The sequence below is a fragment of the Schistocerca americana genome, chromosome 1 (genome assembly GCF_021461395.2).
Source record: "Schistocerca americana isolate TAMUIC-IGC-003095 chromosome 1, iqSchAmer2.1, whole genome shotgun sequence".
In the NCBI taxonomy this organism is placed as follows: domain Eukaryota; kingdom Metazoa; phylum Arthropoda; class Insecta; order Orthoptera; family Acrididae; genus Schistocerca; species Schistocerca americana.
Window position 1 is genome coordinate 30104611 of NC_060119.1, and position 12495 is coordinate 30117105.

Here is a 12495-nt window from a genome sequence, read left to right on the forward strand (position 1 = left end):
ACTCGGAGTTGTTTTCACGTGACAAGGCTTAAAAGTTTAATACTTTACTAACTCACGGCGTTTGGGAAATTAGTTTGCCTACCTTATTATTATCATTCCTTATTAATTTACTTACATTGTTAACCCTCCTATCCCTATCAATTGAGATAGGGAAAAATACAAACGAAAAGAATAACATCCGCTAGGTTTCTTCGAGATTCTAACCAGGGTTTTCCGATTCCCAGTCAGTTACTTTTTTTTTTTTAATTGATCTCATTTTGTTCGTTGTATCTGCTCGGGGCGGACGTCGCAAGACACCCGTTTCAGTTCGTCGTTGATCCATTAACTCAGTTTTTTTATTACAGAGGGCAGCTAACCCTCTGACCGAACACGCTGAGTTACCGTGCCGGCATCTTTGCCGTTGCGCTATCGGCGCTGTAGGCGACAGGCGTTAACCATGTGGATACAGACGCGGCAGTTGTAAAAGTTTCTTGCCTCGATTTCTGGAAAAGTATGCGTTTGCGGACCCCATAGCTCATGATGAAAAATGCTCTATTTACAATTATCTATCGATCCCGCCAATTTTTGAGTCGATCGCTCGTCATAACCCTTAGGGGTGATTTTCTCAAAAATGTGGGGGTGTTGACCCAAAATATCTTAGATTCCTTCGTTTTAGGTTGTACACAAGCGACCTGCCAAAACAGAGTCGAATCGGTTGGCCGTCTCTCAGGCCTTCCCCTTGTTAGTGTAACATTGACCTTTACCCCTATCCCGCCCATTGGAGTTACTGATGCAAATGTTTCAAAGATAGAACTAAGGGCTGCTTATCTCCGACTGCCACTTGGCGAGGCATCGCATCAGTTGCTCGTCTTAAGTACACCACTGGGCTTATGGCAGTACATCACTTACCCGTCGGGATCGCGAGCGTGCCCACATTTTTCTAAAGTATACAGAATCGTTGATTCAGGGGCTCTATACTGTGTGAATAATTCGGACAACATTACTGTTACAGGGAGGACTCACACAGTACATTACCAGAACCTTGAATCTCTATTGAAACGGCTCCAAAGGAAATGTATTTCCGTTGAAAAATTTTAGTTTCCTTATCTCCACCGAAAGAACCTGGGCACATTCTGACTCACAAAACTATCACCCCTACATGAGACCACGTCGAGGAGATCATGAAGATTAGGACACCAACCAGCCTTAAAGAGTTGCAGTCACTTCTGGGAAAAATATTGTATAATGGTTAGTTCGTTCTCCAAGTGGCGCGCAATGCTTATGTTCTCACTCAGCTCTGCAAGAAACTTGCCAAGTCTGTTTGGTTAGTCGTCTGTCAACAGAGTTTTCATTGCCATAAGGAAGGTCTCAGTGCGACACCGTGTCTCCTGGCCTACCATTAACGGTGGTGGCGGGTAGCCCTAGTAAAGCCTCACAGGTTGCTGGATGTTTCGGCGGACTGTACTGTTCGCCCAATCATATTCACCTCCAAAACGTTAGCTGCAGAGCTGTAAAGCGTTAAACGTAACACAACTTTACTATTCACAAACTGAGGAGAAGGTGCTAGAGATCATTTATGGCAGTAAGAAAATTTGCATGTATTTATATGGCAGTAAGTTCCGTTTCTTCACAGACAACAAACCCTTGATTTTGTAGTTCTGCCACTGTTCTAGGGCGACGTATATGATGACGCAATATCGCTAACGCCAGGCATTGTTTTTCAGTGGCTACCAGCACGAAATCCATTTTCACTTCATCGCCCAGCACACCAACACCAGTCGCCTGTACTCCCTCCCTCTTGGCCCTGACGCGGAATTAGATCGCCAGGAAATAATTTATTTTTTGCTCTGAACCACCAGTTACAACAAACCCCTGACAATTTTCCACCTACAGCTTGCGAAGTGCCCATGGCGTAAACCTGCAACCCAGTCCTGAGGAATGTGCTGCTGGCAGTCCAAAATAGGTGACCCAAACATGTTTCCACACATGCCATACAATGTTTTAGAAAATTTTTGCATTGCGCTATCAACTCAACGCCATGAATGGGATATTGACATTTATCAGACAGGACTGTGAATTCCTGGTCGTCACTCCACCCCCACTGTGGCCTTGCGTCCTCCAGCTGCCTTAAGCTTTGTACAGGAGGATGACTTGCATGTAGGTGCTGGCCTGGTGCCTTGTTTACGTGCTCGGCATTGAAAGTGTGTGCTGCTCATACTATGCATGCTTCTCCTATTAGGCGTCCACCGCACAACGTTTTACTGTGGCGTCACCGCCAGACACCACACTTGCTAGGTGGTAGCCTTTAAATCGGCCGCGGTCCGGTAGTATACGTCGGACCCGCGTGTCGCCACTATCAGTGATTGCAGACCGAGCGCCGCCACACGGCAGGTCTAGAAAGACTTCCTAGCACTCGCCCCAGTTGTACAGCCGACTTTGCTAGCGATGGCTCACTGACGAAATACGTTCTCATTTGCCGAGACGATAGTTAGCATAGCCTTCAGCTACGTCATTAGCTACGACCTAGCAAGGCGCCATTATCAATTGCTATTTATCTTGTGATGCATGTACCGTCAGACCGATGTTCACCAATTATGGATTAAAGTTAAGTATTCCAGAAGCTACGTACTATTTTTGCTACTATAAAGGCCTTGTCCTGTTCCAGACCTCACGCCATCCTGCGTGAGCTTAAACGCGTGCCCTTCGGCCTCCCGTCCTAGTGGATTGGCTGTCTTGCCAGTCCACAAAATTTACTCCATGGTCTGGTCTGGGCACTCATGGGAGTGGGTCCACACCAATTTGTCGGTCCCATGTTAGGGATCAATGGAGCTGCTGGTTGGGTATGCATCCTCCAACTTCCCGTACGTGGTGCAAAAGCCATTCAACACCACTCTTACCATCTGTGCAGCTGAGACTATTTTCACTGTTGAGGTGGTTCCTGGCAACCTAGTGTTGTACTGCAGGACCAGTTTACATCGACTCAGTTTGAATCATCCTGTCACGGTAACACTGCTGACCACCTGACTACCACCTCTTTTTATGCTATCTCCAACGTGGATGCTGAGCCAATGGTCCACACCTTCAAAACTCAGATGGCCTTGCAGACATCATTGGCCAAGGAGGCCTTGCTTAGCTTGTTTGTGACATACGTATTAATCCACCTCAAACAGCAGGACCAGTATAGTACGAAGAACATCGCATTGTACGCTGGGTGGTGCAATGGGTGCCACATGACATCAGCGTACATAGAGAGCAGATCTGCCAACGTCTTAGTAAAGCACTCAGAGAAGCCATTAGTCCGTGCATGGTGTCAGATGGTGGGTGAGATAGCAACGTAAAATTGCCTCTGGTACTATTCCGCTTGATAAGTATGTATAAACAAAATGGAAACCAATTGTAAATTTCGACGCAGGAATGTGAAGTGTGCCTGTTATTTTTATTGTGCTACAGTTACGATGGCTCATGAGGAGACAGCCATTACTGGGATGTTATGTGAAGTTGCTTGCATCTTCTGGGGATCTTTTTGTAGAGTCAAAATTTTCTTCGGGATGTCAAGTCTCTTTGGGGACTTTTAAAAACATTTTCTTGCATTTCTTGAAAAAAATTGTAGTGGTAGGATGTAAGGAGGCCAATAATCGATAGTGGCGTGACGTAATAATTCTCCGTAAGCATCGCTAGTTTCTGGGTCCTACGTAGCTGAGTGCGCCTTTTTTCTAGCGGCGGGTGGGGTGGGGAGGGGGGGGGGAGGGTGGTGGTGGGGTTCGGGGGGCGGCATTGTCTTGTTATTAAGTTCAACAGTGCCCAAGCACTGGAGTTTTCTAAAGCGATAAACTATGAACCTCTAAGCAGTAAGTCATTTGATAGAGTAAAAGTAATTAATTATTCGAAATGATTAATGGAAAATCTCATACAAAGATGTGAAACAAATACTATCAAAGAGATAGAGGGGCTGGCTAGTACAGCCGATAGATACACAAAACAGAACAGAAAATTTACGTATCCTAGCTTTCGGAACTTTGTTCCTTCGTCAGGGAGGAGAGGGGGGGGGGGGGGGGGGGGAAGGAGAAGAAGGGAAAGTGGATCCAGTTACTAAAAACCCAGGTTATGAAGCAATAGGGGAAAGGTAAATAGGGAGGGTAGCAAAGCTGTAGGCATGGATGTCAGAGGGAAGCCAAAGATATTCTACTGTAAGTACTGTGCCAGCTTCAAACCAAAGAGAGTGCATACAGAAGTAAAGAGGTATATAGTATAAAGATAAACACCACTATGTAGGATGAAAGGATGCATGAATGGCTAAAGAGGAAAGGTAAAAAGGAGAAGACTGAAGAATAAATGGGAGGGAGGTTGGTTAACATAGGTTCAGTCCAGGGGGATGGCGGGATGAAAGGATGTGTTGGAGTGCAAGTTCCCATCTCCGCAGTTCCGAGGGACTGGTGTTGGGTGGGAGAAGCCAAATGGCACGTACGGTGTAGCAGGTTCCTAGATCCCTAGAATTATGCTGAAGGGCATGCTCTGCTACTGGGTATTCGACAGTTCGTTTGTGCCCGTTCATGCGCTCAGCCAGTTTAGTTGTCGTCATACCAATGTAAAAGGCTGTGCAGTACAGGCATGTCAGCTGGTAAATGACATGTGTTTTTTCACATGTGGTCCTGCCTTGAATTGTGTGTGTTTTACCAGTAGCGGGGCTAGAGTAGGTGGTTGTGGGGGGATGCATGGGGCAGGTTTTGCAGCGAGGTCGGTTAGAGGGGTAGGAACCGCTGGGTAGAGAAGGTGGTCTGGGAATATTGTAGGGTTTGACAAGGATGTTACGGAGGTTAGGGGGGCGACGAAAGGCAACTCTGGATGGTGTGGGGAGAATATTGTCAAGGGATGACCTCATTTCAGGGTTTGACTTGAGAAAGTCATACCCTGGCGGAGTAATTTGTTGATGTATTCCAGGCCACGATAATATTGGGTGACAAGGGGGATCCTCTGTGTGGTCTCGGGGTAGGAACATTGTTGTTGGACGGAGAGGAATGTATTGCTCGGGAGATCTGTTTGTGGACAAGGTCTGCAGGATAGTTGTGGGAGAGGAAAGCACTGGTCAGGTTATTAGTGTAATTGTTGAAGGATTCGTCACTGGAGCAGATACGTTTGCCACGAATACCTAGGCTGTAGGGAAGGGAGCGTTTGATGTGGAATGGATGTCAGCTGTCAAAGTGAAGGTACTGTTGTTTGTTTGTGGGTTTGATGTGGACAAAGGTGTGGATGTGAGCTTCAACAAGATGAAGCTCAACATCCAAGAAGGTGGCTTGGGTTTTCGAGAAGGACCAGGTGAAATTCAGATTCGAAAAGGAGTTGAGGTTATGGAGGAAATTAAGGAGTGTTTCTTCACCATGAGTCCAGACCACAAATATGTCATTCGGTTGATTCGAGAAAAGGAGTGGCTAATTATCATGAAACCTGCGCACGAAAAAGTAACTGAATACACTATTACTTGAAGACTTATAAAAAGGATCCAGTGAACAGTGATAATGTGATAAACTAATACGGAATCTCAGCGCAGCAATCGCAACTTAAGCGAATTTCAACGTGAAAGTGGAAGAGATTGAACCGTTAATACTGCTGAGGCCGACGATAGGCATTTTAGGGAAGTGTGTTACGTGCCAAATGGTCAATAAAATGAAGTGACCTGATTTCTAACGTTATTCTTTCGAAGTGTAATTTTTCCATTTATAGCTGAGGGACTTTAATATTCGTGAAGCGAAAGAGACACATGAGTATATTAGGCAACACGATCAGGAGCGTTTAGCAATGAAGCGTGTTGCCTTTGTCTAATAGCTGGGCACACATTTTTGTTGGCGGGATCTCCGGTGTATTATGGTTAAAGTAGGGTCTAACTGAGCCAAAAATTCGGTGAAGAGCCTTGTAGGAATTCCATCAGGCTCTGAAGCTATGTTCAGTTTTAAAGATTTCAGCTCTCTCAATGCCAATGATAGTAATACCAGTCCCTTATATTTGCAATGGAGTGAGAATTAAATTGGGACAATACTGGGTTTTCCTTTGTAAAGGAACATTTGAAAACGATTTCAACATGCCTGTTTCTGCTTTCAGTTCCTGTCTCATCAGTGACTGTCTGGACACTTACTCTGATGTCACTAATAGGCTTCACATTCCTGTACTACCAGCATTTCTTTGGGTTTTGTGAGAGATCTTTCGATAATATTGTCACGTCTAAGACACAACCAACTCCAAATCCAAAGGCAAGGTCGCTAGTGAAGTTCAATACTTAGTACTAAAAGCATATTTATTACGAACACCAACTTACAGCCGCAACAGTACTGACTTCCGGCACGGGAAGAGCAGAAATTTATAGAAACATCGAAATTTCAATGTGCTCGTATTCATACAAACACTGAATATTTTAGAATATACTAACATGAGACATTTCAAGACATTCCAGAAATGCCTAATAACAAATAATTACTTGCATTCGCGTTTGAACTGATGACTCACAGCACACCAGATAGCAACGCTGAGCACTACCCAACAATGCATGCGTAACAGGGGGAGTCATTGTTCCCTCTCCTGAAGAAAAAGCGACCTGCTGTTGCAGAAGTTCTCAATATACCCCAGTACAGCACTCTGGACCTAGATCTTGTCAACAGTGCTATGCATGGTGGCGCCTGAGGATCCTCACGATCTGGTCCTGTTGGTCCACCCTCCAAACTGTGATGAGCATAGACAGTATCTCCTCCCATCGAAGCATCGTAAACGTCGAGTGGATCTTCAGTTTACTTGAGCCTCCCTTCGTCGATTTGCGCCTCTGGACTGTAGGAAGGCGCCGTACAGATGATATGTATAATGCCTCTGCGCTTTTGTTTTCTTGATGAAGGTTAATAATCCTCGACTTCGTATATGGCGTCCAACAAGTTTCGAAAGTTATCATATAGCCCAAAGTAGCGCTTTAGTAGCTTTTCTGACGGTCCCAGTTTCTCCCCAGGCTTACAAATCAGTACTAGGTCTCCTGGCCTGTATCTCACTGTCTAGTGTTAGCCATTATAACAATTTCGGTCTTTTTTCTGGTCATCCTGTATGGCGTGCGAGCCATCTGCCTTGAATCTTTGTTCCTGGTGATGAGGTGTTTCACGTAGTATTCCTGAGTATTGCCCAGTTGAAACAGGGACGTGTATCCGTAATCGTTCAAGCCTCGCGACTGTGGAGCGGAAAGGACACCTGTAGTGCCTTGCTTCACAGTGTTTTATGCAGCTGTCATGACAGGCAGTACAGCATCCCAATATTTCTGTTCTACATCAATGTACATCGTGAGCACATCTGTCAAATCTTTTTAAAGCGCTCTGTAATGCCATTACTCTGTGCGTGGTAGGCAGTTGTTATCCTTTTGGTAAGGCTGCAATGTGAAATCACCTCTGATGCTAGTCTCGACTGAAAAACTTTTCCACGATTTGAGATCATCATACGGGGTGCTCTGTACGTCAAAATCATGTCTTCTACAAACTTACCAATGTTCGGAGCTTCAGTAGTCAGCACAGCTTTAGTGACAGCGTATTAGGTGAGACTGTCAGTGTTCACAGTTATATATCAATTACTGCTTTTCGACATTGGGATTATTCCCAAGCAGTTGATTCAAGTTCATTGAATTGATACCAGATGCCCAGGAGGTAATTTCAGAACATGTTTCTGTGGCTGGGATTCCTTAAAATGCTCACATAGTGGCTAACGGACTGGTAGAGACTTGGCCAGTCATACCTACATCTGATTCTGTGTGGACACTTCATGAATGTTGGACCATCAGAGAGATATTTCAGACCCACAGGTCGTGGATGAGCTGGGATAGTGAGCAACTATTTCCATCCCATCGGATCGTATTCCCTCTCATACAGTGTTCCATTTGTTAATTGGAATCCTCCTTTGGTCGGCTCCTCATTGTTCATGGCATCTATGGTTTTCAGCAGTGCTGAATTTTCCCTCCATTCAGCAGGAAGTCATTTAATGCGGTGGTAACTGTCAAATCTCCATGCTGCAGTGTTCCGCCATAGGATTCCTTAAAGTCAGTCAGGATCCTTGCTTCTGAGGTGTCATATTCGTGATGCCTCAGTGGCCATTCCGCCAGTCGATCTGCTAGCCAGGCAGCACAGACAATCATGGCCCATCAAAATGGTGAGCTGTGTAGCAAATAAATATTGCGTGACCAGAACTTGTTGATGGCCTGAACAACTGCAAGGCAGCGTTTGTCAGTTGTGGAGTAGGTCATCTTGGACTTAGAGAGTACCCAGGAAGCTTAAGCTGTGACATCTTCAGTACCTTCAAGGATAGGTACTAGAACTGCCTCAATCTCAGAACCGCTAACATCTGTGAGAGGTTCCGTCTTGGCATTCTGGTCATACAATGTGAGAACTGGAGAAGATGTTACCACCTCCTTAAGGACAAGGAAAGATCTTTCTTGTGGCCCTTTTGTGGGACATTTGGCGTCTCCCTGCAGTAGTTCTTGCAAGGAACCTGCCTTGGTGCTGAAGTTCTTTATGAATCTCTTGTAGTATGAGCACATTCAGAGACATCTCCTCACATCATGATTGTTTTTCAGAGTCGGAAAATTTGTGACTGCTTGTATTTTCTCTGATTCTGGGTGGACCCCATTGCTATACTCTAGGTACCCCAAGATTTTAGTTTTTTGGGGAGCGAAGAATCTCATTTTCGGATTCAGGTGGAGACATGTGGTCTGAACACACTTTAAAACGGTTTTCAGGCGTCTTTGATGTTTTTCAGAAGTCTTCAAAGAAACAACAATGTCACCCAGAGAGCAAATTCAAATCGTCAATTTAAGACGTCGAAGAAGGTTGTCCACCACATGTTCAAAGGAAGTTTCATATCAGCGCACACTCCGCTGCAAAGTGAAAATCTCATTCTCGAAACCTTCCAGCTTATCTGTCGCTGAGCCGGCGACAGTCCAACTGAACGCCTGCTAATTGGTGGATGGTCCCTAACGTTGATACGGTGTTTTATCGTGAGTTTTTTGGTCTGTCTTTGCTCCACTTCCACTTCCGATTTCAAAGCTTCCGAAAATTGTCAGAGAACAGCTATTACTCACTGACATTGTTTCGTGGTCAGGCCAGATCCTATTGGTAGTTCAGTGGCATAATCCACCCCTGTGTTGTCTGTAGTGGTAGCGGAACATGATTCTTCGTCGATGACACTAAGCTGTACTTCCTGGAATGGTTTGGCTGCCCCTACAGACATTCCTTGAGATGAGTTGTGATTGCTCGAGACGATTATTAGTGACTGAGAGTTCCCTATGACCATGTTTAATGTTTATGATGGTCACTGGTGTGGAGATTTCCTTTGTGAGCCGGAGTTAAACTGATTCGAGCGGAATCCGTCTCATTGAGGATGGCAGGATCACAACTTCTGAAAACAACCGCTCAGAACAATCTTTGTTGTGCGTGATGCCTTGAAAAGCTTCGTCAATCTGGTTCTCTGATCTTCCGTATCTATGATTGCTTGTTATGACAGCAACAATTCCCATCCAAGACTAACACTACGCCGCGCGGGATTAGCCGAGCGGTCTTAGGCGCTGCCGTCATGGACTGTGCGGCTGGTCCCGGCAGAGGTTCGAGTCCTCCCTCGGGCATGGGTGTGTGTGTTTGTCCTTAGAATAATTTAGGTTAAGTAGTGTGTAAGCTTAGGGACTGATGAACTTAGCAGTTAAGTCCCATAAGATTACACACACACACTAACACTACGGCAATATTCTGTTGAAACAACAAATTTATAAAGGGTGTGCTCTGTCATTGATAGTTACTTTCTAAATACATGTTCCTGTCCGCTGGACGTATCTCTCACTCGCGGCTTTTAGAAGGATCGTTTTCGTATCACAAAACAATATTCTTGAGCTGACGAAAGTAAGTATCCCACATTACAGACAAGGAAGCCACCGAACGGACCAGCACCCGGACAGTTTGGCTGCCAGTGCGTACGTCACTGTGATTTCATGACATCTTGGTAACTGTCGCCCGTAGGGAGGACTGATCTCCACAGATGGTCACCTCGCTTAATAGTCCTGAGATTGGCGGATATGCGAGCGCCTGGTACCTCTGTATGGCTGGGGAGCGACCTGTCTAAAGTACAGAGCTGGGCTTCGTCCCACAGGTCAAATATTATCGTGTGAGGGTCACGTGCATGAATATGACAGCTGTGATACATAACGCGGCTGTCGCGATTTACTACTTAATTATCCTGCTTTATTTAAAATATAACCGTGGGCATCGGACTACCCAATACCATGTTATAGCAAAATTTTGGGGATACGCGCTAATAATTCACTGGTACGTGCACGGAATGATAACTTGACAATAGAAAGGAAGGAAACATTAACGATAATTGGAAGGCTGGCGTGGGTTTTCTGATGATGTGATATGCTCTAGCATTGAATAACATAGTAACCTGGCATCGTAATAAATATGGTAATCTCTCAATCATACATGCAAACTATACTAATAACCATGAACTAATCAATATCTATATTTATACAAATGATACTGTGCAATTAATAAATCTATTAATATACTTCAGTGCTGGAACAGTACGTTTGGAAAGAAACTTCATAATGCAGTGTTGAACTTCAATTAACAATCTAAATATTTCATGACAGTGGGATGTAAAAAATAATAAAACAACTACTTATTCTTGAGCGGCCGCAGAGCGATAGCGCACACTCCTCCTGGAAAAACGATCTAAATGGTGAACAACAGAATGGCTGTAGTCGGTAAACTGATAGACGTACGTAGCTTAATTATAGTTAGCGATTGCAATATTTGTTACTTTCGCTTCATTTTCCCGCTGTTGTGTTACATTTCAGATTCTTACCGCTCAAAATCCCCACATTCCCGCAGTAGTTACGTTCAATAATTATTACTGAAAATCAACAAAAATGCCATAGACAACAAAAAATCTAGTCTGCAATAACATTAACGATCGAGATATGGCAGTACAGGTGCCACAACCACACAACCACTCTAACCGTCAGTCATAGCAATCAAGTGGACAGCAGCAGCACCAGTCGATGTTTTATGGACGTCAAAAACAGATAGATGGAAGTGCTACTGTATAATCGCACAATGTTGCCGGTCATTATACGTTAACAATAGAAACAAAGTTTAACGAATTCAGGTGTATTATTTGTAGGTAACTAGAAAATGGCACTGTAGCCGAAATATGCCCATCGCAGATCAGTAAAGCAGTAAGTATTTTAAACATAGCAGCGATCTGGATTTCTCTCCTATTGTCCGATCACGAACGATGGCGGTTGGTGGGGATTGTATGGTTTCCGGTTCTAAGCGACATTTGCAGTACGCACGTACACATGCTTTGTGCTTGAAGAACGCACGTGTCCTGCAGATTATGTCTCTCGCTTGCTTATGCACAATTTGTCGCTTAAGGCTCGATTCACACGGCGGGCAACGTCACGTCAACGTCAGTGGCGTCACACACCGTCAAAAATCCACTTGCATTCACACTGGACGGAACGTCAAGCGACAGCAAAACTTCAACCACGTTTTGGCGCGTTATTGGAAACTCGCAGAAGTGTTCACGAGAGAGAATGGCGGACATTATATTTAGTCTTGATAAACTTGCTACGATAGCAATTGCTTTAGATGATGAGAAAAGAGAGCGGAAATTGGCAAGGCAATCAAAACGAACGTGGATGAAGAAAATGATTTTGAAGAGAATGTGTGAAGGCGAATATCACACATTGTATAGAGAGCTGGAAGAAGAGGAGACGTCATTTTATAAATATTTACGAATGTCGAGACAGCAATTTTTTAATTCGCTGTCTTTGATGAGCAGCAGCATCAAGAAAGCAGACACAAACATGTGCCGTGCAATTTCTCCACGAGAAAAACTAATGGTTTGGTTGAGGTGAGTCTGATGCTTCAGCTTTACCAATTCCTTTGAGGGTTCCTGTTCTGCAAATTTACGTATTTTATAGAACAGAATATTTATTGTAATACTGCACACTATCAACAAATTGATCTATAGGCTAAACATTCACAATTTATGGCCCTTTGTTATGTAGATCTAAATCTGCTACAGTTCGTCCTGCATAAACTTTGGCACCGCAGAGAATCAATTGCACACTGTATATGAGTATGGAACATCGAACTTTTTACTGCAGTTGTACTTAAACAAGCTGTATCCATACGAAATGTTGAGTGATACTCAGTACCAGAAAGCATGTAAATAAATGCTATACATAAGTAAACTACTAGCCAAAATCACTATGTGGCGTAGAATACTCATATTTGCTTCGGAATGATAAGTATTACACATAAACATGGTCGAAATAAACTTTCGCGACTCGCGAATAATTGTGAAATTGGAAAGCAGGAAGGCTATAACCTCTGCTAAGCGTTTTCACCTCCTAATCGTGAGTACATACATACATAAATAGATGCAGGTGCGACGTTATGCATCTAAATACATTACACACAAAATAAATATAATCTGCAGTAGGCCTAC